The sequence below is a fragment of the Bolinopsis microptera genome, chromosome 4, assembly GCF_026151205.1.
Source record: "Bolinopsis microptera isolate Bmic1 chromosome 4, MBARI_Bmic_1.0, whole genome shotgun sequence".
NCBI classification, from domain to species: Eukaryota; Metazoa; Ctenophora; class Tentaculata; order Lobata; family Bolinopsidae; genus Bolinopsis; species Bolinopsis microptera.
This window is the reverse complement of record NC_087075.1, coordinates 7,616,913-7,643,039: the sequence shown is the minus strand read 5'-3', so window position 1 is coordinate 7,643,039 and position 26,127 is coordinate 7,616,913. Positions and strand designations below refer to the sequence as shown.

Genomic DNA, 26,127 nt, shown 5'->3' with positions numbered 1-26,127 from the left:
AGTTTATAACAAGGTCGATAATTTGGTAATTTTTTTTTCTGTCAGAAATTAAATTTGGGTTTCTATTGGGGGTAATAGAGATATACTACAGTACAGTACTTACATTCACATTCACAACCACGGGATCAGCTCACCTGGTCCAATGAGCGGGAAACGGAGAACAAGCTCTGGATACGTCATAGTCACGTGACCTCAGGCTCACAATCACGTGACCTCAGACCCAATCAACTGACTTCTGGCCTGTCAGCTCCCTGTAATTACATGATCTTGAGGTGACGTACGACACCTCGTTAACCGCAATCAATGTCTGGGAGGCTGCAAATTTTCACATGCCAAAAACGTAAGATTCTTAAGGAGTTGTGCGAGATGACGATACATAGAGGCCGCAGAATTATGAGGACTACCAGATCCTCATGGTGGAACCTAAGCGATCCATGATATCACGACAGGCCCTACAGTGAACAATGAACATTATACTTTCTACACCAGCAATACACAATATCCAACTCAAAAATTACACGTCAGTGTTGAAGGGTTGGGCGAGGTCAATCATGAGGCAAAATGGTGTTCGTGCATAGCCAGGCCTTGAGGGCCGAAAGGTAAGAAGGTATGTTTGTGTTCTCAGCTCAAGTGAGTACGCTCCTTCTTAAATTTTATTTAATTTTCGTTATTTTTTATAATTTGTATTGATACTGAGGTCGTTCTCCATAGTTTAATTGTTTTATCAACAAACATTTCTGGCCACAGTTCATAGAGCAATACTGTTCATGTTTTAGATTATGTTAACAATTTCTTAACCGGTGTATCCATAATCTGTATCATCATATCGATACCACCTTTCTTTCATGCTCATGAAATCAATATAACGATCGCAATACAGATATCAAGGCGCTATGATGATGATGATGAAGATTGTGGTAGTATTTCTACTCGTGGCTGGATTTCATGGTAAGCAAAATGGTGGTTTATTTTAATCTGATTTAATTTGTGAATACCAAATTTTCATCGACTTATAACTAATACATAATATCGACATTACATTGGTATGTTTACACCAAACATTTAAAAAAATACCCAATTAAAATGTAACCCAATTTAGTGTATCGTTTTGATAGGGAATAGGAGTGTTATGGATGTATTTAATGTGAAACTGGAGTTTATAAGATATTCAGATAACCCATTGAGCCCCACTATAACAAGTGGGAGATGCACTTATTTAATCATTAATTAATCTTTCATTAACGCGTATTTAATATTACAACTTTTCAGCTCAATCACCACTGGCACTACCACCATGTATTGATGCCGGCATTCCAGGAATTTGTAAAATTATGGTGGACATTTATAATGGAGACTGCCTAGGAACATACGAAGAAGATATGGTAAAGAATTGCCGTAAAAGTTGCCGTCTCTGCGATATAGAGTAATAGCTAAGGGTGCTCAGTCTAATGATGCCGTGATCACGTGATACTTGCTCTAACTTGCAGTAGCGCGCGACTGCAGTACGCGTAGACACATGGCTATGTGATCTCGTGATACCTGATGGTGGAGGGTACAAGGATTACGTGATATAGAGACAATAATTATAGAGACAATTATTAGATAGAAACAATTATTCATTGTTATCTTAATCAATGGGCACAATAAGTTGATTTCTGTAATCATAGCTTACAATCTTAAAATGTGTTTAAAACGATTCCGTATTATTACACTATACTATCTTACTATATATAAAGCGAGACGATATATATATATATATCTGTGCCATTTTACTGACACCACGGCATCAACTTTAACGCGACTTTCCGCAAAAACCGTAAAATATATACAACTGGAACTTTTTTGGCTGGGTCAAATGCTTTAATGGCCTTCAAATCGGCATGAAAAAATAAAAAATTGGCCAAGGAATAATGATTTTAGAGCCGAAAATTTGGGCCCCCAAGTGGTGTCAAAAACGCCGATTAAATAGGTAATAATTATTTTAGTATTTTGAGTCTTGACACCGTTTAGGGTTAATTTATACGGGTTCCTGCTAGTTCTTCTAAACTGTAACAATTTTCCATTTGATGCTTTTAGCATTTGCATTTACGTATCTGTCTTATTTGTTAAAATTAAACATAATGTTATCACAGATACAGCAATCAATCCGCTAGTTGATTATTTTTATTAACAGTAGATACAAAAATGGTCTGCTCTAAAGTAAAGTATAAAGAACACATCTGTTTGTCGCAGTCCCACCGAGTATAGCATTTCTAATAATAATGCTATACAACAAGCAAACAAAAAACAAACGACAAGCAAACAACAAGCAAACAACAAACAAACGACAAGCAAACAACAAGCAAACAAAAAGCAAACAATAAGCAAACAACAAACAACAAGCAAACAACAAGCAAACAACAAGCAAACAACAAGCAAACAACAAGCAACCAACAAGCAAACAAAGGACAGACTGATGATCAGATCATAGCTCCATTCTCCAAACCTTCCCGGCAATCACCTACGTGGCACTTCAGCAATAGCCTGATGGCTCTGATACATGATGCAACAATGAGCAACAATGAGCAACATCAAAGTCAAATCTAAAAGCACCAGCACGGCTATAAGTGAGCTTAACCAACTAGCAATGGACAATCAAGTCCTACTACGATGGATACCAGCTAGGCTATCCATTATCGGTATGAAATCTTTTATCTAGATAAACAGATAAAAATTTAGGTTTTATCTAGATAAAACCGATAAAACCGATAATTTTTCTGCTGAAGGCCAAAGCCAAAATGTTTTTCAAATTTCACAAAAACTGATTGTCGATTTTTATTACTGTTTACCAGTAATCTTGCTAAAGTACAACTTCCTTTCTTTTGAAAATATTAGAGCATCAGTTTTCTTCTCCGGGGAACAATAGTGTACCAGTTAGGCTATCCATTATCGGTATGAAATCTTTTATCTAGATAAACAGATAAAAATTTAGGTTTTATCTAGATAAAACCGATAAAACCGATAATTTTTCTGCTGAAGGCCAAAGCCAAAATGTTTTCCAAATTTCACAAAAACTGATTGTCGACTTTTATTACTGTTTACCAGTAATCTTGCTAAAGTACAACTTCCTTTCTTTTGAAAATATTAGAGCATCAGTTTTCTTTTCCGGGGAACAATAGTGTACCAGTTAGGCTATCCATTATCGGTATGAAATCTTTTATCTAGATAAACAGATAAAAATTTAGGTTTTATCTAGATAAAACCGATAAAACCGATAATTTTTCTGCTGAAGGCCAAAGCCAAAATGTTTTCCAAATTTCACAAAAACTGATTGTCGACTTTTATTACTGTTTACCAGTAATCTTGCTAAAGTACAACTTCCTTTCTTTTGAAAATATTAGAGCATCAGTTTTCTTCTCCGGGGAACAATAGTGTACCAGTTCTCTTCAAAACAGTAGACCAACGGTTTGTCTTCTCCTAAGAACAGTAGTGTACCAGTTCTCTTCAAAACAGTAGATCACCGGTTTCCTTCTCCTAAAAACAGTAGTGTACCAGTTCTCTACAAAACAGTAGACCAAGGGTTTCCTTCTCCTGAGAACAGTAAGTAGTACCGCACTAGTTCTCTTCAAAACAGTTGACCAACGGTTTCCTTCTCCTGAGAACAGTAATGATATTCGCTGCGATTGAAAGTACCAGATTTTGATTGGAAACAGTGCAAATAGATGACAATAGAGATACAACCAAACAAGAAAAAAAGAAGAAAAAAAGAAGAAAAAAAGAAGAAAAAAAGAAGAAAAAAATAATGAACTGCTCTGTGAATTTAGACGAGACACCGATTGTCACTCAGTGCACTTTCCTTTTTTTATCTCAACACTTATTTTACGTCGGACATTCCAACAGCCACATTGTTACACAAGTGTGTAACCAGCCAATTACAGGAAGCCGAAGGATTCAATTATACAATAGGCCAGTGACGGTTAAGGTAGTGTGTACCATACTTTCTTCGCCCGAGACTTTGCTGCAATGGGCAGCTCCTCATTTAACCCTCACACCCGATTTCTCGAGTATTTGGCTGAGTGGACCGGGGGGCTGCATAGAGTATAGACCACTCAGGATCCTTAGCTGAGCGTCGACGACGCTCACCCCACGGCTAGTGACAGAGTCGGGAATCGAACCTGGTACCTCAAGCAATACCACTACCAGGCGGATTAACCAACTGAGCCAAAAAGCCTTGAATGAATTTAAATTTGGAAGTTTTCCCACGTGATTGCGTTCCGTACAATTATCATCCGTAGACTAGACAATTTAGCGCCATGCTTTATAAACGTCACAATATAGCAATATGTGTCAAATTGAGTTAATATTATCGTCGGGGGCATGTACCTACCTACGTTGTACCAGTACCAGCTCCGGCCGGAGAAACCCACGATGTAAAAATTTCCGCATATAATATTATTAGCAGCTTCTGGTGCTGCTGGGACCCTAGCTCATTAAACTGTATATAATATCTCCGGAACGGTTTTTTTTGCTGAAAACATCTGAAATTGTGTGGAAGTCATCTCTTGTCATGCTATAAAAGTATACTGGCAGATTTTTGGGTAATTTGAGTGTAAAATGTGGAATATTCTTGGCCTGAGAAGGGTATTCGAGGGAGCCCGGCCTGAGAAGGGTATTCGAGGGAGCCCGGGATAAAGATCTGACCGCGGTAATGCTCTTCATTGATTTCAAGAAGGCATTCGACAGCGTGCACCGTGGACTCCTCATGAAGATCCTCCTGGCATATGGAATTCCCAAGGAGATTGTAGGCTTGATACAAAGAATGTATGCAGATACATTTGCTCGTGTGATTACCGAGGATGGTCTGAGTGAAGCATTCTTCATTCTAGCAGGAGTGATGCAGGGAGACACTTTGGCGCCTTACCTATTCATAATCGTAATTGACTACATTATGAGGGTGTCCCTAGAGGGTAGGGACTTTGGGTTTACTCTACACCCTAGAAGAAGCCGTCGCTATCCGGCTGTCAAGGTAACTGATGCGGACTTTGCTGACGACCTTGCTCTTATAACAGATAGTGTTGCGGAGGCAAAAGATTTCCTCAGGAGTCTGGAACTGGCGGCCAACTCAGTTGGACTCCACCTCAACGAGGGGAAAACTAAGTACATGGGAATCAACATAAGAGATGATGATAACCCGACTCTGGTTGCTGGGAGTGGGAAGAACATTGAGAAAGTCGATGACTTTGTATATTTGGGTAGTAGAATGAAGAGTTCGGAGAAGGACTTCGAAGTGAGGAAAGCTAAGGCATGGAGAGCGTGTCACCAGATGAAACTTGTATGGAAGTCGGATATGCGTAGAGATCTCAAGATACGACTGTTCCTAGCTACAGTCGAGTCCATCCTTCTATATGGCTCTGAAACATGGACTGTCAGCCAGACCCGCGCAAAACGTATTGATGGATGTTATACGAGAATGCTGAGGATGGCTTAACATTGACTGGAAAGAGCGGCAGACTAACGCCAAGGTGTATGGACACCTCATCAGAGCATCTGATAAGATAGCTGCACGGAGGATGAGACTCGCTGGTCATTTAGCCAGACATGAAGAACTATTGAGTCATCAACTTCTCTTCTGGGAACCCCTTCAAGGACATCGTCGAAGGGGAAGACCTCACCTCACATATATTGACATCCTTCGGAAGGACACGGGGCTTGACGACAGCAAGGAGATTAACAAACTCGTGCTGGATAGACAGATATCAGATATGGCATGTCGTGATATCACGGATCGCTTAGGTTCCACCATGAGGATCTGGTAGTCCTCATAATTCTGCGGCCTCTATGTAACGTCATCTCGCACAATTCCTTAAGAATATTAAGTTTTTGGCATGTAAAAATTTGCAGCTTTCCAGACATTGATGTCGTACGTCACTCCAAGATCATGTAATTACAGGGAGCTGACAGGGAGCTGACCAGGCCAGTTGATTGGGTCTGAGGTCACGTGATTGTGAGCCTGAGGTCACGTGACTATGACGTATCCAGAGCTTGTTCTCCGTTTCCCGATCATTGGACCAGGTGAGCTCCCATGCTTGTGAATGTGAATGTGAGTGGATTACACAGGATTACACAGGATTACACAGGATTACACAGGATTAAAATTAAATTATAAATCCATTATCATGGACCGTCATAATTGTACAGAAATTAATGAAAACATTCATCTTTCCTTGAAGTCAGGGCCAGGGTTATCCTTAAATTTTAATTATGACTAATTCGCAAGGTTCCCACCAAATTGATAATAAAATTGTTTAAGTTTCGTGCATTTGAATTACGTTGACGCATATCTTTGGTGAAGCTATTTCGCTCTTCGGAGCAGCGAAGGAAATAAGTGCACACACAATTGACAGCATAGGAGCGCCTTTCTTGAAATTGAATATTATACTGATTACTGTGGGGTGTTTGATTGAATATTAAGTGAACGGTGGCAGTGAATATGGAGGCTCTGGTGATTTTGAGGAATTACAGTTGAGTAAGGAGACAAAATTTACATAAGATGGACTTTAGATTTGTTTCATTGATATTGCTTGAGTCTGTGATTTCAGTGCTTGTTTCAATATGAGTGGCATTTGAGAAAGATTTTTGACTAATTTCGACCTCTGTTTTGAATACAAGTCACATATGTAAAGAACATGTGACTTGTCTTCGATGGCCTCAACGCCCATACTTGATTGGCACCAAGCCCATAGTCTTTGCTCACGGGGTGTGTTGGAGTATCTGCTTTTTTCAATATGGAGATCATGGGCGCTGATTCTAAGTTTTGTGGTGTTATAACGACGAGAGAAGCCTTTGCATAAGTGTTAGTAGGGCTCTCGGTTGAAGGTGTGTTTGATTGAGTGATAGAATGAGAGTTTAGAAGAAGAAGATTTCTGATATTCCCAACATTTTTTGAATTGATTGGTTAGAGCTTCGATGATGTTAGGAATTTTATACTTTTTGCTGCATAGTGGTTTGATACATTGACTAAAATTTGACTGATTTTTAAGGGAGTCTTTGAATAATTTGTGATCACTTACAGTGATCAGTTTCATCTAGTTCAAGGAGTGGTTTTATGTATCGATACCAAGGTAAGTTTAGTGATTTTTTTTCTTTTACGGCTGCAGTTACAAACGAATTCGACTTTGATTTTGTAATTAGCCTTTTGAAGTAACTTAGTGTTAAGCGAATTGATTGATAAATCAGAGGAATTCTTCCTGTTTCTCCCCATACACCTACATTTGATGCTTTACGATGGACTCCCAATGCCCATTTTAGGAATGAAATATGCACGCTTTCTTGCAGAGAGGCGCTGATTTTTAAGTGAGTTAGTAGCGGTTGCTTCTGTCGAGTTAATCGTTTTGCAAAGAGATTTATTGATCGTACTAGTGGGTGTCCATATTGGAGCACCATATAATAAAATGGGCTTGATGAGAGACGAAAAGTGTAAGGAGTGCTTTAAAAGATAACTTTGAACGCATGACAACCCTTTTCAGGCCAAAAATGCACGCATTGCTTTGGTTTTAAGGTTTTGTTGAGCAATCTGTTATACTTGACCCGATTGATGAAGTTCAAATCCAAGGTAACAATAACTGTCAACAATTTCAAGATTAGATCCGTTGAGTGTAAATTTGATGTTTTGTACGTCCTGTTTCAAAGTTTTCTTACCAAAGATGACTGCTTGAGTTTTGAGTTCATTGATTTCAATGCCCCACTCCTTACAAAAATTACCGAGAATATTAAGTTGCATTTGAGTTGTTTCGTGGTCAAGTGAGTGTGATGTGAGTGTATAAAAGATCTCTCTCTCTCTGTTCTGGTCAACGGTTTCTGGCCTCTTACTAAAAGATGGAGGCCTTCTCACCGTGCCCACAGAATGCAACTCCTGCTAGCTGCACGCCAGGACTCCCAAAGTATATACGAAATCATAAAATAATAAATATCAATGCAACAGACCCCTGGAGTCTTGAAGCTGTCACTACCTGTCTCAGAGCAAACCCACTTCCGTTGTAGTACTTCTGCGGGCAGACAAGGGACTTCCGAGCAAGGTCAAAGCCTGGGAGATATGTCTCTATGCAGAGATGGGCCTAGGTTGAGTTCCTAGTATGGGATTTAGCGAAAGTTCCTGGCGAAGAATCCTAGGAGGTTACCCAAAAGGGTTTTCCCTATCCAGTCTTGTCGACTGTTCCACAAATTTGAAGATATGATTGTAGTTTACTGTTTTTAAGGTAGAGTTTACCAATTATCCTCATTCTGAACGTCATGATCTGGATGCACTTGCAGAGGAGGTGCTGGGATGTTTCTGCTTCTCCTGAAAAGTGTTCACAATCTTGCATCTCGAAGTTGACGTTGTTTGCCACGTTCTGAAAATAAACTAGTGGGCTGTGACCTATCCTGAAAGCGACCATGTAAGCCATCTGATGTGAGTTCCAGAAAAATTAAAGTTCCTGTATTTATATTTGTGGAGGAACATCTCAAGTGGAATGTTCCTTTGTCACTGAGTGTGGCCTAATTGGGAGGAAGGGTTCTGGTCCTATGGGGATGTTGTTGGATTGATCGTCCCTTGCGAATTCGTCCGCTAGTTCTTTACCGTATACTCCTTCATGTCCTGGAGTTCTACTCGATGAGAATACCTAGTGAGTTGAGTTGGTCTGAGATGTTCAGAACAAACCTGGAGTTAAAACTGGTGCTGTTAAGCGCTTTAAATGCAGCCTGGGAATCTGAGATCCTAAGTTATCATTAGTCCAGATACTTGCCATGTATAACGCAAATAGCGGGTACAATTTCCTCAATGAACCTGAAGAAGGAATATCTGTCCTGAAATGATACCATGTATCGTCGAGCTAAAAAATAAATCAAAAGTTTTGAGTAAATCGTTAAACGTTGTATGTCCTATTTGCATCCCCTAAGCATTGCAATGATGTTTATTCCTGGTCCGGTTAGCTTTGCGTCACAGTACTAAAGAAGTCCACTATGCTTTAGTGAGCTATGCTGTCCACCAGGGTACTGTAGATCTAAGGGTTCCCCGTGTAATGGGGCAGGCTGTGAAAAAGCATCTCTGCAGGATGTCCGAGATGAACTGTTTTCGAGTGTTTGAGAACTTCCGCTGTAGAACTGAATAGAACCAGTTGCAGTAGGGGTGTCAGTCAAACACTGCTGCCTACTAGATGATTGTAGAGCGTCCAGTCACACTTCAATAAAGAGTGTGGCAAAGCTAACCCGGTCCCCTGAAAAGTGGTTACTGGAGGAAGAAGTGCCAGGAATTCTCGCTATCAGTGTGTCCTTGTAGTCAGAGTTGACATCCCTAACACTGTCTTATCACGAGCCTGTGTCTAGCGTGTGTCAGCCCTAACGCATTAGCTGTCTTAACTGAAAAGACCTGAAAAGTGGTTACTGGAGGGAGAAGTGCCAAGACTACTCATTATCAGTGTGTCCTTGTAGTCAGGATGAGCGAATTGGGATCCCTAGCTCTGTGGTGGGTGACTTCGATGGGACCTGAAAGCTGAAAGAGAATTTCCTGGTGATTTAATAGCTCTTAGAGCTATGTATCTGTGTCTAACGTATCGTCGTTTGTGTGTGTACTATCTTGTAACCTGATATCTGAAAGAGAAATTTCCTGGTGCTTGGTAGCTGTTAGTGTTGACTTCCTGGTTCCTATGGGAACTTTGAGTTGGCAAGTCCCAACCTTTGTACTCAACAAGAGAGCACACCACCCGTTAGTGCCAACCAGGCCACACCACGTGGAGGTTCGGAGAGGATTTCGTGTATAAAAGATATAAGCATTGGTTTATTATTTATTAAAGTGCTCGTCTGTTAAGCTAGTTGTCTCATCTCTCACTTTTCCTTGCAAAGAGAAACTTTTAGGAGAAACTGATCCAAGCATTATACTTATAGTTGCATGTGACACATGTATCACTTTCTATATTAATATAGAAGCCGCATGAGAGTGCAGTAGTGATTATAAATACCAAGCTCGTTGGACCAGGTGAGCTCCCATGCTTGTGAATGTGAATTTGCGTGTGATGTGAGTGTAAGAGAAAAGATATAAGCATTGAGTGGAGTTGGGTTAAAAACATATAAGAGATACGATGATTTAAGCATTGGTCTCTTACTTATTAAAGTGCTCGTCTCTTAAGCTAGTTGTCTCATCTCTCACTTTTCCTTGCAAAGAGAAACTTTCAGGAGAAACCGATCCAAGTATTATACTTATAGTTGCATGTGACACATGTATCACTTTCTATATAAATATAGAAGCCGCATGAGAGTGCAGTAGTGATCATACATACCAAGCTCGTTGGACCAGGTGAGCTCCCATGCTTGTGAATGTGAATTTGCGTGTGATGTGAGTGTAAGAGAAAAGATATAAGCATTGGTCTCTTACTTATTAAAGTGCTCGTCTGTTAAGCTAGTTGTCTCATCTCTCACTTTTCCTTGCAAAGAGAAACTTTTAGGAGAAACCGATCCAAGTATTATACTTATAGTTGCATGTGACACATGTATCACTTTCTATATTAATATAGAAGCCGCATGAGAGTGCAGTAGTGATTATGAATACCAAGCTCCCATTTCTCTTTGGGAGCCTCCCAAGGCTATTTATTACTTACTCTTTTGGTTCTCCGGTCCATTTGACAACACTTGGTGGTCCATATTTGGGGCACTCAAATTCATATTCCTTGGCCAATTTTTAATTTTTTCATGCTGATTTGAAGGCCATTAAAGCATTTGAACCAGTCTAAAAAGTTTAAGTTGTATATCTTTTACGGTTTTTGTGGGAAGTCGTGTTAAAGTTGATGCCGTGGTGTTAGTAAAATGATACCCTTATAAAAGCTCAGATTTATTTTCTGACAGAAAGCTAGAAATAATCCAAAATATCAAAATTGTTATACACTCATTTTAATGACAGTTCATGACCTTAAATTGCACGAGAAATTTATTAAACTCGGATTCAGAGTTCCTTATGCCTTAAAATCCAGGTTTTACCAATGTGGCCCAGGTTATCACGTGTCAAATGACTGAAAAAAAGAACACCAATAAAAACCTGCCTCCATTTATAACTGACTAGAAACTTGCTTGTCGGAAGCTTTGTTCGAGGAAATTAAAAAAATTATTTATGTTTAAATTTCTCTAATCTCTTCACATCACCATTTAGCTCTAAGCTCTTTACTGTAGAAAGTATGGATTTTATTTGACAATGACGAAAACGTTGTAAGTATTCGGTCATCAAAATGAGTTTATAACAAGGTCGATATTTTGGTAAATTTTTTTTTCTGTCAGAAATTAAATTTGGGTTTCTATTGGGGGTAATAGAGATATACTACAGTACAGTACTTACATTCACATTCACATTTCACAACTACGGGATCAGCTCACCTGGTCCAATGAGCGGGAAACGGAGAACAAGCTCTGGATACGTCATAGTCACGTGACCTCAGGCTCACAATCACGTGACCTCAGACCCAATCAACTGACTTCTGGCCTGTCAGCTCCCTGTAATTACATGATCTTGAGGTGACGTACGACACCTCGTTAACCGCAATCAATGTCTGGGAGGCTGCAAATTTTCACATGCCAAAAACGTAAGATTCTTAAGGAGTTGTGCGAGATGACGATACATAGAGGCCGCAGAATTATGAGGACTACCAGATCCTCATGGTGGAACCTAAGCGATCCATGATATCACGACAGGCCCTACAGTGAACAATGAACATTATACTTTCTACACCAGCAATACACAATATCCAACTCAAAAATTACACGTCAGTGTTGAAGGGTTGGGCGAGGTCAATCATGAGGCAAAATGGTGTTCGTGCATAGCCAGGCCTTGAGGGCCGAAAGGTAAGAAGGTATGTTTGTGTTCTCAGCTCAAGTGAGTACGCTCCTTCTTAAATTTTATTTAATTTTCGTTATTTTTTATAATTTGTATTGATACTGAGGTCGTTCTCCATAGTTTAATTGTTTTATCAACAAACATTTCTGGCCACAGTTCATAGAGCAATACTGTTCATGTTTTAGATTATGTTAACAATTTCTTAACCGGTGTATCCATAATCTGTATCATCATATCGATACCACCTTTCTTTCATGCTCATGAAATCAATATAACGATCGCAATACAGATATCAAGGCGCTATGATGATGATGATGAAGATTGTGGTAGTATTTCTACTCGTGGCTGGATTTCATGGTAAGCAAAATGGTGGTTTATTTTAATCTGATTTAATTTGTGAATACCAAATTTTCATCGACTTATCACAGTGCTGGCAAGCACGAGCGGTGTCTTTATTTGGGGTATACTATGTACCCCCTTTACTATTGTACCCCCTTTACTATTATACCCCCTTAACTATTATACCCCCTCTACTATTATACCCCCTTTGGTACACGTTGGAAGCCTCTTTCGTGCACGCGAAGCGTGCACTCCGGCCGGCGGCCGAAGGCCGCCGCCTCCGGCAGGAGTTTTTCAGGCATTAAGACTCATCGGAAGTCGTTCAGCAGATTTATTTTTAGTTCAAAACATTCTAATTTGATGTCAAAGATGACAGGAATAAAAAATAGTTATGTTGAGATTTTTAAGAAATTTGCATAAAATACTCGCCAGCACTGTTATACGAAATTCGGTAAAAAACCCAAAATCGCCATATTCAGGTGCCTTAAAAACCATGTTAAAATTGAGTTAGAGATCTGAAATTTTTCAGGGCGTCTAGACGTTGACCAAATCGACTGCAAAAAAAGTTTCAGGTTTCAGGAGCATCGAGAAATGGGTTTTCTAGAACCCCTGTTTTACGATAGATTGTCGTGATACATACATACATATATACATATATTCAGGGATAGACGCTTTGCCAGTCAATTGTAGCCTGTATTTAAGTGTCCATAGATTCAAAAGTATAAAAGATACAGCCATTTCCGACCACAGATCTTGCGAATAATTGTTTACACTTTAGTTTACATTGTTTTAAAAAAATATTTGACGTCATAAACACCCCTTGATGACGTCATCAAGTTAACCGTTTTTAAAACTTGATTTTTGACAAAGTAACAACTTTTAAAATTAATTTTAAACCATTAAGGAGTAATTTTATTCAAAATCTGAGGAAATTTTTATCTTAGATAATTGTTCAAGCATTCTGAAAATCTACCGGAAAGTTTTTCTAGCTTGCTCCTTCATAAAGATATTCGTCATTGAAGTTTGTGCTTTTTTGAAGAATTATTTTATAAAAACGTCAATTTTGCGATTTAGTATTCTCTGGTGTTGGGCCATGCCTTGGGTTGTGGAGCTCAGTTCTGCTTCCTATAGGTATAAATTGTGCATTAGACTAGTTTTAAAGTTGAAAATCGAAAAGTTGCACACGTGGGGACACGCCCAAATTGATAGAAAATTGCTAAAATCACTGAAAATTGCTGTTTTCGTCATTTTCTGTCAACTTTAGAGTGCCGTTGTGATTACAGTTCTTCTTGAAATACTTTGAAACTTTGCATGCTTATTAGGCTATATATAAAACAATTACATGCAAAAATTTACGGCGATTTAATATTGGATGCGCACGCAACGTCCGCTCAAATTTTGCACGTGCGAAAGGTGAGAATTTTGCTCATTCGTGATTTCCAACAAATTCTGCTTTGCCACGACAGTTTAATGTCATTATATATGAATTTAATGCCAACTTGAATGAGTATTAAGTGGCATATTCAGTCAGTGATCGACCGATATGCTTCCCTAAACACAAGGAAATGTTTTTAAAGGAAAAATTTCGAAATCGTTGAAACTTCCTCCTTATTAATGAAGATATCAGTTTATATTTCGACTTTATAAAGTACCCTGACATTATAATCAAAAAGAGATGATATTTTACCAAAACCCATAATCATGGGTAGAGTGGACCGCTGCCAGTGTCTCTCTTTCCCAAACAAAAGGAAATGATATTAATTTGATTGACCGTTCTCAAATGCAAACTGATACCGAGAATGAAATCGGTCGCTCGCTTTTCCCATTCATTTACAATTGTAATAGATTAAGAAGAACTACCCAAAGGCAGCTGTACTCGGCAATGAAGATTCAATAAACTTCAGCTTGTTCAATAAGTAATAACTACCACCCTTGTCCCTTACTCCGAAATACTAGGTATCGACCCCAACGCAACCCAAAGAGATTTTTACAGCATCTGATTGATGTAATCAATCGAAACTTATTTATACAATTCGTAAGCCGTGAATGAATGGGAAAAGCGAGCGACCGATTTCATTCTCGGTATCAGTTTGCATTTGAGAACGGTCAATCAAATTAATATCATTTCCTTTTGTTTGGGAAAGAGAGACACTGGCAGCGGTCCACTCTACCCATGATTATGGGTTTTGGTAAAATAACTAATACATAATATCGACATTACATTGGTATGTTTACACCAAACATTTAAAAAAATACCCAATTAAAATGTAACCCAATTTAGTGTATCGTTTTGATAGGGAATAGGAGTGTTATGGATGTATTTAATGTGAAACTGGAGTTTATAAGATATTCAGATAACCCATTGAGCCCCACTATAACAAGTGGGAGATGCACTTATTTAATCATTAATTAATCTTTCATTAACGCGTATTTAATATTACAACTTTTCAGCTCAATCACCACTGGCACTACCACCATGTGTTGATGCCGGCATTCCAGGAGTGTGTAAAGTTATGGTGGACATTTATAATGGAGACTGCCTAGGAACATACGAAGAAGATATGGTAAAGAATTGCCGTAAAAGTTGCCGTCTCTGCGATATAGAGTAATAGCTAAGGGTGCTCAGTCTAATGATGCCGTGATCACGTGATACTTGCTCTAACTTGCAGTAGCGCGCGACTGCAGTACGCGTAGACACATGGCTATGTGATCTCGTGATACCTGATGGTGGAGGGTACAAGGATCACGTGATATAGAGACAATAATTATAGAGACAATTATTAGATAGAAACAATTATTCATTGTTATCTTAATCAATGGGCACAATAAGTTGATTTCTGTAATCATAGCTTACAATCTTAAAATGTGTTTAAAACGATTCCGTATTATTACACTATACTATTCTTCTAAACTGTAACAATTTTCCTGTATTTGATGCTTTTAGCATTTGCATTTACGTATCTGTCTTATTTGTTAAAATTAAACATAATGTTATCACAGATACAGCAATCAATCCGCTAGTTGATTATTTTTATTAACAGTAGATACAAAAATGGTCTGCTCTAAAGTAAAGTATAAAGAACACATCTGTTTGTCGCAGTCCCACCGAGTATAGCATTTCTAATAATAATGCTATACAACAAGCAAACAAAAAACAAACGACAAGCAAACAACAAGCAAACAACAAGCAAACAACAAACAAACGACAAGCAAACAACAAGCAAACAAAAAGAAAACAATAAGCAAACAACAAACAACAAGCAAACAACAAGCAAACAACAAGCAAACAACAAGCAAACAACAAGCAAACAGCAAGCAAACAACAAGCAAACAACAAGCAAACAACAAGCAACCAACAAGCAAACAAAGGACAGACTGATGATCAGATCATAGCTCCATTCTCCAAACCTTCCCGGCAATCACCTACGTGGCACTTCAGCAATAGCCTGATGGCTCTGATACATGATGCAACAATGAGCAACAATGAGCGACATCAAAGTCAAATCTAAAAGCACCAGCACGGCTATAAGTGAGCTTAACCAACTAGCAATGGACAATCAAGTCCTACTACGATGGATATTACCAGCTCACAAAGGCTACGATGGCAACGAAAAGGCAGACTCTCTTGCCAAAAAAGGCTCCGATAATCTGGACTCCGCTCAAGTGCAACTACCAATACCAAAAGTATTATGGAAGGGAGCACTGCGGAGTATAAGTCATCGGAAGATGATGGAAAGATGGAGAACATTACCCAACACTCACTTTAAACGAGTATGGAGACAAAAGTTCGCCAGATCAATCCCGAAACTTGGCAAAGAGAGCACAAGAACAGCAACACAATTCCTCACGGGACATTGTGAACTAAACTACCACATCAATAAGTACAAGCCGACAACGGTCCCTAAAACTTGTCCACACTGTCTCATGGAAGAGGAGACAATGAACCACTTTATTGGTCAGTGCCCGAAATGGTCTTACCAGCGAAGAGGATACTTTGACTCCTTTTACCTCAGTGTGACAGATATAGTGGACAAGTTCTCATTACCTAGGATCATCGGCTTCATACAAGCGACAAAACGATTTACCAAATGTGGAGAGGACAAGGCTTAACCTTGCTTTCTTCACAGATTAACTTTACCGGGGTAAGCACAGGGCTTCAATGCTCTATCTCATAGTGGTTTTGATCTATTCCTTAGTAGTAAAGACCACTGCCCCCTACGAAGAAGAAGATACATGATGAGAATTGACGTGTACGTGGCACTCCAGGCCTATGATAGTAGTAATAGTAGTGGTACTGAACAGAGGGATTTTACTAGTATGTGATTGCTATTGGCAGGCTAGACACATCATTGGTTAATACGAGTATGCATGATCACTGATACTTGTTAAGTTGTTACACGTACAGATGTCCCACAATCCAGGGACTTTATATCTCAAGACATGAGACGTTAACTTGTTAAGAAGTTATCAGTACATGATAATGCCCACATCAACAGTTCTGCTTGACACGTTACCTCCTCGTGATATGGTCATATGACTGTCAAGTGCTATTTCGAGAAGTGCTCTGGTAAGATAATTGCAGCCGTGCGACCTGCTCTAATGATCCCCAATCCAGTTGCTCAAATTGTGGATTCTGAGGTTGCAGAGGAATATCAGAATTGAACATCCTGCTTTTGTAAAAAAGCCAAGAGAGAAGCAGGGTGATAACACCACTCAGCTCTAATAGCTATAATACAGAATATCAGTATTAACCAATAGAACTAAACAATTGAACTAAACAATCATAATGGTTGAAACCACTATTTTTGGTGGTATCGTACCACTATTTTACCCAAATTTATTGGGAATATGACGTTTAGTCACCTGAAAATTCGGGCACGACGGCCCCCATTTCAAGGCGAATAGCCATTAACCATACATAGCTCTATTTGCTGGTTGTGTCCTGCTCGGTGAGGGAGAAGTGGGCAGTATCCAAGAAGCCCGACCCAGTCCGCGGACTATAGTCCGTGAAGTGAGCAGTGACACCGGATAACAACTAACAACACCCTGAGGAGGTTGCACTACTACAGTAATAGTACAAATCGGTCATAACCCCGCTATATTGGAAGCTAGTCTTGATTAGATTAAATTAAATTGTTACTTTATTAAAACTGCAGGTATACTGAAGGGAAAGGAAGCAGTTCTAACGAGCTCTTCTCAAACACAAGGATATATCTTGTGAACTTGGCTAGTATATATGAAACATTTGATATGGAGTTGTAGAGGGAGTTATGTGCCTCGCTGGGCTAAAGTAGTGGATGACCTTGCTGTACGGCAAGTTAAACAAGGATCTGAAACTACTAGGTTCCGTACACACTCAAATCTGCACCCGTGTCAATATGTTCATTATATGCAAGCCTCTTGATTTATAAATAGAAAATGAGTGGGTGGTGACTGGCAAGTGCGTTGGCTTGCATATTTATAACGATGCACTGCTGACTTTTTTAATTTAAGCCCCTGCTCTGACATACAGACACGCAATCTTACAAAACAGTTCCAGTTTAATATCTTTATTATAAAAATTTCAACGTTTAAATACCCGCGAGCATATATCACTGTCAGTGTCATCATGATATCTTGCGATCTTGGACAAATTTGACAGGACGCGTGTCAAAATCAGACTTAGAGACGAAATTAAATTTGGAGCTGTCGTCCTGATCAGGGCTGGGGAAACGATATTAAGATATTACAAATTTGCAGACCGCATAAATATAAATTCCATCGGACTAATTGGAATTATGATTTCATCCCCGGAGATTTTATTCTTAGTGGAACATGGAGCAGCATCCTCAACACAGCAAACGCTTGTTTTCTGTGTCAGGATGCCCTTTAAATGCTGATTAAGTAAGATCTGAAAATTGGTGCACCAATATTAATGAAGGGTGTTGGCTGTTCAATCTTTAATCTTACTTGCACCAAATCCAATGCACCATGGTGCAAGTAATCAATCTTTAATCATACTTCAGTGAAGTGTGATTAAAGAACATCCAACACCCTTTATTAATGAAATAAGCTGTTCGAACGGTCGTACAGTTGGAACGAGTTGCTTAATTATTAATTATAAATTATTAAGCAACAACAATTATTAAGTTAACGAGAACCCCTGCTTCTCCCGGGTGCGAGTACAATTTGTTATCTGTTCCCTCCCAATCAGACTACAGACACCACCCTGGTTGTACAATATGACAGAGCACATTGATATTTCTCAATCTGAAGATGGAATAAAATACTAGTTTCTCTCAAATTTTGTTGTGTTTAACATTTCGCGAAACAATTTTTTAAACATAAAAAATGTAAGGAACATAACATTAATAACGCTACATCTCAGTTCGACTGATGAACACAATAAAGCAAACCAAGCATTTAGTATCAGACATCAGTGGCAAATTTGTAGTAGTTAGTACTTTAGTATCAGAGCAAATTTGTAGTAGACAAATTTGTAGTAGACCGTCTTCTAGACCCTCATGACATTTAGACCCTCTAATTGTTGAGATATGTTTTCAAGCTGATAGTTTTATAATTACGGTACTGAGCAGTACTTTGTCCGTTCACTCGGTACAACAGTGCAAAGATAATTATTTATCCACATCTTTTTTATCCATTATTTTGCTACATGTGGTATCTTTAACACATGACTACACCACGAGATTTACCCACGTATCCTTTTACCACCTACAACAAGAGCTTGTAACCAGCACCATGACGGACAAAGGATACTCAGAATCTAAACAACTCAGAAGATACTGTCTGCCACAATCATAGAGTCGGGCAAACTCTAATCACAGGTTAGTCAGGCAGTGGCTCACACACTTCGAGCATTCTTTTCGATAAAACGCATGGTAGACACCAGAGCTCTGACCACCAAAACCATGCTAAAGCTAATTGACTGTCTGGTGAAACCGGTAGCAACTTACGCCTGTCAGATATGGCTACCCTCGACTCACCTCATGAAAGAAATGGCGCGTGAACCCAGCCAAAGACACAACCTATCAAAAGTTGCAGCAAAAGACAGTCTTGAGACAACACACCTCAAAATGCTGAAATGGGTACTGGGTGTGCACAAGAAAACTAACAACAACTTCTGTTACGGGGATACAGGAAGGATGCCCTGGGCCCTCTCAGTTCTGCCACAATGCCTCAGATACTTTGGAAGACTTTCCAGAGCTTCTTCTGAGATGAACAGTGTCAATTTTTTAGTATCTCAAGCGTTTCAGGAACAGAAAAATCTTAACCTCTCCTGGTACGAGAAACTTAGCTCTGTGGCTCATTATGAAACAGAAGCAGCTCATGGCACCATGAGGGATGTCTTTATCAGTGACTGGAGGGTGGACCTGGGATCGCAAACCAAGATGCAGTTCTACAACCAAATCAAAGAGGAATTTGGAGAAGAGCAGTACCTCAATCTGAAGAGCAGGCAATTCCGAACGAATACAGCTAAAATCCGCTCCAGCAGCCACGACCTGATGATAGAACGAGGGCGTTACACGTAGGAGGCCGGAGTCTGGCCAAGAGCATGCAGATTCTGCTGCGATAGGGATCACGTTCTCGGCTTCGAATACCTTCCCTTCTTTGAAGGCACGATTATTGAAGACGAGGAACACTGCCTTACTGAGTGCCCCATGTACCACTCAGTACGATCTTCTCTCTCAGATGACCTCAAAGAGCTTTTACTTCTCAGGAACTACAAAGACATGATGAATTCAGCCCACATAGAAGAACTGGGCAAGTTTCTCAGCAGCTGTCATCGCATCAGAAATCCGAAAAAGACACCAACATCGTCTTCCACTTGATCTAACACATCCGGTAATGATTCCGAGTCACTGTCTTAAGGACATTCTAACTACCCCAGTGTCCCTTAAATGAGTGTTCGAACTGTTTTCATTCGGAGTTACAGTTGCATAATTTACGCCCGTCTTTGAGTTTGTGTGTAATCTTTCTTGATAGTGTATTTTTGACTTTTGGAGTAACTTTGTGAATTTTATGAACCTCTCCTGCATAATTTATTACCTTATCGGTGCATTACCCACTTTAATCCGGTTAAATTATTATATTTGATCTTGTTTCCTTTTCGTACAGATTGTAGTGAAGTTAATTTTTTTACATGTTTTGGGTCTTATTTATGATTTTTTTATAATCATGTTATTTATTTCATTGATGTATTGTCACGACGGGTTCGTTAGTGTTCCCTCTGACTATTTAAGTTTAAAGTTTAATTCCAGTTTAATTCCACTGTGTTGATATTTCTTTAATGAGATTTGATTTGAGGCCTCTAGTTGAGTGTGTCCCACAACCAAGCTCATTGCCCAGAAGTCCTGCATTATGTATTATAATGAACCTGGACATATATGGCGTGTAGCTCGATAAAGGGGGAACAAATTTGTAGTAGTTTAGGGTCTGCCCACACTACGCCATGTGGCGACGGGCCACATGGCGTGGGTCAAAAGGCACAGTGTGTTTAGAGCTCCCGCCATAAACACACTGTGCCTTTTGACCCACGCCATGTGGCCCGTCGCCACATGGCGTAGTGTGGGCAGGAAATCCGTGCCTCTGAATAGAAGCACAGATTTGCTAAATCCACGCCGAGTGGCACAGTGTGTTTAGGTTAATCGGGCCATGTGGCCAGTCGCCACATGGCGTAGTGTGGGCAGACCCTAATACTTTATTATCAGAGCAAATTTGCCAACGCAGCTAAAAGATAACTCTTAAGACACCCCAATGGCAATATAAAATAATCAATCAAAACCAACAACTCAACAAGCAAACCAAACATTTAGCATCAAAGCAAATTTGCCGACATTATAGTAAATATAGCTATAAGATAACTTTTAACCCACCCTATAATATCAAATTATCAGTAAAAACTATAGCAGCTGAGATAAAGAACTGTCAGAGCCAATAGTTCTTGGACATTTAGATAACCAACAGTGACAGCTATTAACCAACATAACCAGTGAAACTATAAATTTTATTCTACTCTACTGCTTTCAATTAATTGAAGGTTCCCCCAACACTGCTAGTTATCAGAAATTATTTTACAATCTGCAGGGGAAATTCTCCTCCAAACACAAACTATTTGCTGTCGCAGAAACTTTACTTCGCTTTGGGTGGTCAAAAGATGTGATACTATGATGGCCTCGTCAAGTCTTGAAGAAACTCAACATATAGGTTGGTAATGCAGGCAAATGCAAATAAACACATTAAGAATGGAGACAGTCTTGAAAAACGCACCAAACTATCAGGGATTGTATTTAAAAGTGGTGCGTGTCTACCAGTCAACCAGCCAGACATTATGTAATAAAGCATAACACTAAACATCAAGAGATCATTAAGTGGCTAAGTCTAACGTATTATTTGAGTAAGGTCGAGATATCGATAAATCTGACTATATGAGGCTAAAATCTGACTACAGTCTATATGAGGATATATACTACTAATACTAAGTAATGTTTGATGGTATTATTATTAAGTTCCAAGAATTCGGAAGAATAATTCGAACATCTCCAGACATATTATAAATGTTTTGTTCGTTTGTTGCACTATATAGTCATTAACATCTCGCATAATCCAAAAATGAATTATTAGGATAAAGCATAATAGTATTGTGTCTTAATTATTAAAATCATTTCCGACACAAGGAGTCCTCTGGCCCGATAGAGGATTCTATGAAGCCCATAAAGTAAGTAGTACTTTGAACATAGTCTAACACTAATTTCTATTCTCTCTATCCATTATTTTACCCAAGGTTTTATTTTGTATAGCTTTCTCTAGATTTTTAGAGTTCTGATCATCCAGATTTTGGAAATGTTTATTAGATAGTGAAACAACAGTCTAGCCTAGTCTCTTTGCTCCCCATATTATTATTTTTCGTTTTATTAATTTTTTTAATCCACCTTCCTATACTTTCAACATCATATCACACTTCACCCGCACACCTTCTCACACATTAATGACCATATCAGACCTGTATCTAATGTATCTGAAATTTGACGTATTGAAATACCAATTTTGACTCTATATCCACAGTTATTCACCATGGATTTGTTTGTTATTAAATAGTTTTTCATAAATTTTTGGATTTAGATTAATTCGATGTAATGGGTCCAAGTTACTGCGGACATAGTTCACTATGTGTTTACCGTGTTTGGGTGCCCATCATATTTTACAGATGGGGGCGATATTTTGAATGATTCTATTTTATATTCATCTATTGCTGTACTCTGTAAAATTTGAAAAGTATTTAATAAAAAAAGATAAATTGATGCATTACAAAGACGAGTTCCTTAGTGTTCTCCTTGGTCATTTCATGTTTAATTCCTGTTTGATTCCTGTTTAATTCCTGTTTGATTCCTGTTTAATTCCTGTTTAATTCCTGTTTAATTCCTGTTTAATTCCTGTTTAATTCCTGTTTAATTCCTGTTTAATTCCTGTTTAATTCCTGTTTAATTCCTGTTTAATTCCTGTTTAATTCCTGTTTAATTCCTGTTTAATTCCTGTTTAATTCATGTTTAATTCCTGTTTAATTCCTGTTCAATTCCTGTTTAATTCCTGTTTAATTCTTTTTTAATTCCTGTTTAATTCCTGTTTAATTCTTTTTTAATTCCTGTTTAATTCCTGTTTAATTCCTGTTTAATTCCTGTTTAATTCCTGTTTAATTCCTTTTTAATTCCTGTTTAATTCATGTTTAATTCATGTTTAATTCCTGTTTAATTCCTGTTCAATTCCTGTTTAATTCCTGTTTAATTCTTTTTTAATTTCTGTTTAATTCCTGTTTAATTCCTGTTTAATTCCTGTTTAATTCCTGTTTAATTCCTGTTTAATTCCTGTTTAATTCCTGTTTAATTCCTGTTTAATTCCTGTTTAATTCATGTTTAATTCCTGTTTAATTCCTGTTTAATTCCCACTTCCTAACCCTAATTCAAAACAGCAGGGACAATTTTTGGGGATGATACTGTCCGTCCTCCAACTGAACGGTTCCGCTAGTCTGCAGTTTCGCTACGTCAGCTATATGATTAATATAGACAAATGTTTTATAAGTACAGATCAAATGTCTTGTTCCTTATCGGTGAATGCTCCAAGTAAAATTTGTAGTACGTTTCTCGACCGGCCTATGATCTCATCTATAACTCATACGGACAAATGTATGATTAGGTTCAACTAGAAAATATTTTTTCAAATCATCGAATGCCTTAATATAAGTCATAATTAGGTGCTTAATATTAGGACGCAATAAAATTACCGGACCACGGTCCACGATGTATGAGTGCTGTCGATCCGATGTCCGTATATGCTAATATGCATAAGTGCTCATGTTTTTTGTAAGAAATGGACCGGATCGAAAATAAATTCCGGTTGCTGAGCCGAACCGTCAGCCGGAAAGCAGTGCCGGATCTAAACATACCCCAAAATCGCTTCTTTTCTTTAAAACGCTAAAAGCAGTAGAGTAGAATAAAACTTATATTTTCACTGGTTATGTTAGAATAAAAGCTACTGCATCGGCACTAAACAACAAACCACTGTGCTCTGTGGTTACTATGGTTAATATTGTTACTGTCATTGTTACACACTATGGTTGCCCATTAGATGTGAAAAGTGCATAGCTATGGAAACTGAATACCTAAGTAGCTAGGTAACCATCATGTGAGGATAAATCGCTAGGATCAGGAGTGCGTAACGTTCTGATCTAAACTTACCATAATAAAGGAACTACCTTTAGTAGTCGCAATACTTATATATCTGGCCAAATGCTAAGCACTCAAGAAAACGTAGTACATGACGTCATGACGACCGTTGCAGTATGTAAAGGAGGTAGTACACCCCGCACCAGGCTGGTACCTGGTGAGCGGCCTGGGAGCAGCTGTTTAGGATGATTGCAGCTCAACTGATATTGGTGATTGGTATACAGCTCCTCACTGTTTCAAGTATTTTATGAAATAAATGCTTTCGTGACGTTTAACAGTACGGGTCGTGCTATATTAACGTGGGGCTATAACAAATATGCTTTTATAAGTCCACTGTTTTGGAAGTAATTTGAAAGAAAGGGGTCAGCGAAGTTCAAGGGCTTTACAAATAACAAATGTTAAACTAGGCTTCACGAAAGGTAAATGCTTAACAAAAATGGGTCCTCCAACGCTACTGTTTTGTGGTTTATTTTCGATATCGTTCCGCTGATACGGTGTTTCGCCTGTAAGAGTCAGGCGAGAGAAAATTTTTCATTCTCAACGTTCAATTTCAGATTTTGAAGATTTGAGAGCCATTGCTCTTGATAGAGTAACATGAAAGTCTTTTGAGAAAATTTAGTTATATCTTTTGAGGACCCTTTTATGTTTTGAGACAGCTAATAATCAAGTTTTTAGGATTGCTGTTTTCAGATATTTTGAACTTTGATATTGTTTATAATAAAGCTATAAGAACTTATGTCAGGGTTATTGCCTATGTTAGAGGTTTCCAAATTAATGAAAAGCGGTTTATAATTGATAGGGGTCAGCGATTAAGATTATGATGGTTCTTGACCCAAAAACAGATCAGCGTGGATTAAAAATCCTGAATTTCAAACATTTAAATGTGACAAAAACCAATTTTTCAGATTTAACGGTTCGCAGCTTTCCATACAAACTGAGACTAATTTTTAATTTAAAATAAGTTAAAATGCTCAGATTGAACAAATTGTTCATGAATGAAAATGAAATGATTTTATTTTCTATCTATCATAAATTAATTATATTGCATTTGCAGCTGTTTGATGATTCGATTTTAGGAATAAATGTACCTATTAATGCTTTTCAAACAAAGTTACAACGAATTCTTCATGTAGTGCATCCTGGGTTACATGAAAAAAGATTGCGACCTTTCGTCATTAACAATATTGTATCGATCATTATATAAAAAGTTGGCAAAGTAACTTCATAAACTGAATGCGTTAAACTGATTAACTTAAAACGCGAAAAAAAGCTCCCAACGATCAATGATTTATTGATCAGGCGTTTCCAATTTCATGTCAGCTTTTCATTATTATGTGATCGTGGCATACACGATCTACGCATGGTAAGATAGAGATTGCTCATAACAAAATATGTTTAAATTTAATGAAAACGATGTTGCTTTTAAAGAACAGGTATTTCAAATTTTGATCTAAAAAATGTCCATATATGGCGATTTTTTAAATGAGTAATGTAAAAATTAGGATTTAGATCCTCTGATCTTTAGGGGTTTATTTCAATCCAATCTAATCGAAATTTTAGTTTTGTAACACATGCAAACGTAACTATGACGCCCACACGGCCTTTTAATACTTATAAGGGCGTGAATATGTTTAAATGTGTTATAAAATCAAAATTTCGATTTGATTGGATTGAAATGGAGCAGTGAAAAAACACGTACCTATGTGCAGCCCAACTGAATGTTTTTTATATTGGTCCTGCGAAAAATAGAAGGTCGGGCATCCTTTTTTACCTACCGCTGGAGAAATTTTGTATTTTTCGACCGAACGTTAAAGCGGCCGGGATAATACTCAAATTGTTTTTTAGAAATACCTAAAATGTGGAAAAAAAAAAATCGTCCAAAACTTTCAGGGCTCAAATAGATAACTACTAAGAGATTTAATTTAGCTGAATTTACACAAGATATTTATGATGATAAAACACTTGGTTTGTAAAAGTAATCATGATTATGCAGTCTGTCAACTTTGCAGGTGACAGTCTACGAATTTATATAAACCAAAAATCTCATTATTACAGATTGCACTAAAACATCACGTGGCGTCGAAATTCTTAACTATAAACATTGTTATAAACATTAACTATAAACATTAACTATAAACAAAGCTCTCCTAAATTAATCCTTGATCTGACAGTAAAGGGGGGTATAATAGTATAGGGGGTAAATAGTATAGTGAGTATAATAGAATTATTATTGTTATC

The 26,127-nt window shown here is 38.2% G+C and overlaps 2 long non-coding RNA genes across 2 annotated transcripts; both read left to right on the top strand.

Annotated features, from left to right (window-relative positions):
* The first annotated feature begins 875 nt into the window (after positions 1-875).
* On the top strand, positions 876-2,088 carry LOC134814101 (uncharacterized). The gene is made up of 2 exons (XR_010160099.1): positions 876-948; positions 1,270-2,088. It is a non-coding gene; the product is annotated as an uncharacterized LOC134814101 (long non-coding RNA).
* An 8,503-nt stretch (positions 2,089-10,591) lies between these two features.
* LOC134814154 (uncharacterized) lies at positions 10,592-15,128 on the top strand. The gene is made up of 2 exons (XR_010160107.1): positions 10,592-12,190; positions 14,624-15,128. It is a non-coding gene; the product is annotated as an uncharacterized LOC134814154 (long non-coding RNA).
* Positions 15,129-26,127: the final 10,999 nt, after the last annotated feature.